Source organism: Orycteropus afer, unplaced genomic scaffold (assembly GCF_000298275.1).
Source record: "Orycteropus afer afer isolate SDZICR_OR568_19922 unplaced genomic scaffold, OryAfe1.0 scaffold00351, whole genome shotgun sequence".
NCBI classification, from domain to species: domain Eukaryota; kingdom Metazoa; phylum Chordata; class Mammalia; order Tubulidentata; family Orycteropodidae; genus Orycteropus; species Orycteropus afer.
This window is the reverse complement of record NW_006921938.1, coordinates 929,631-930,813: the sequence shown is the minus strand read 5'-3', so window position 1 is coordinate 930,813 and position 1,183 is coordinate 929,631.

The window sequence follows — 1,183 nt, the reverse complement described above, 5'->3', positions numbered from 1 at the left end:
TATCAACTGTTCTTTGAATGTTTGATAGAATTCTCCAGTGCATCTGTCTGGGCCAAAGTGTTTTTGTGTTGGGGATTTTTTTTTTAATGACTCTTTCAATATCTTCTTTTATCATTGATCTTTTCAGATGTTTTATTACATTTTACGTTAATTTAGGTGGATATGGTATTTCTAGAAATTTGTCCTTTTCTTCTAGGTTTCAACCATTTTGAGTATAATTATTCAGAATATTCTGTTATGATCCTTTTTATATCAGATGATTCATTCATTCATTTTAATATCATTCATTTCATTGGTTCTTTGGGTTATTAGCATCTTCTCCTTTTCTTTTGTCAATTTGGCTGGTAATTTCTTGATTTTATTGATCATTTCATAGAGCCAAATTGTAATGTTGTTGATTGTGTCTATTGTTTTTCTATTTTCTGATTATGTTATTTCTGATCTAATATTTATTATTTGTTTTCTTCTGGAAGCTGTGGGGTTCTTTTGTTTTTCCTCTATTTGTTCAAATTTTGTATTGAATTTTGCCCTTTCTTCTTTTTTGATGTGTGCAATTATTGCTATAATTTGATCTCCAAATAACACTTATGCTGTGTCTCATTTGTTTTGGTATGTTCTATCATTGTCATTTAATTCTAAGAAATTTTATTTCATTTTTAGTTTGTTTGTTATCCAGGGGTTTTTAAGTAAAGTATTATTCCATTTCCATGTATATACTTTTTCCTCTTTTTTATTCTTGTTCTTGATTTCTAATTTCATAATGTGGTAAGGGAAGATACTTTGTATTATTTTGATATTTTTGAATTTATTGAGGTTTTCTTTTTATCATAAGATATAGTCTATTCTGGAGAATGATACATATGTATTGGAGAAGAATCTATACTGTGTTGATGTTATGTGGATTGTTTTATTTATGGCTATGAGATCAAGTTGGTTGATTGTGATATTTAGGTCTTGACTTTGTTGGGTTCTTTCTAGATATTCTGCCCTTCATTGAAAATGATGTGCTAAAGAGTTTTACTATTGTTATGGAACTATCTTTCAGGAGTTCTGGCAGTGTAGTGGTTATGGTATTTGCTAACCAGAGGGTTGTGGTACAAACCCACCGGACACTCCTCGGAAGGATGATTAGGCAGTCAACTTCTGTAGAGACACTGCCTCAGAAACCCAAGAAGTGGTCGTT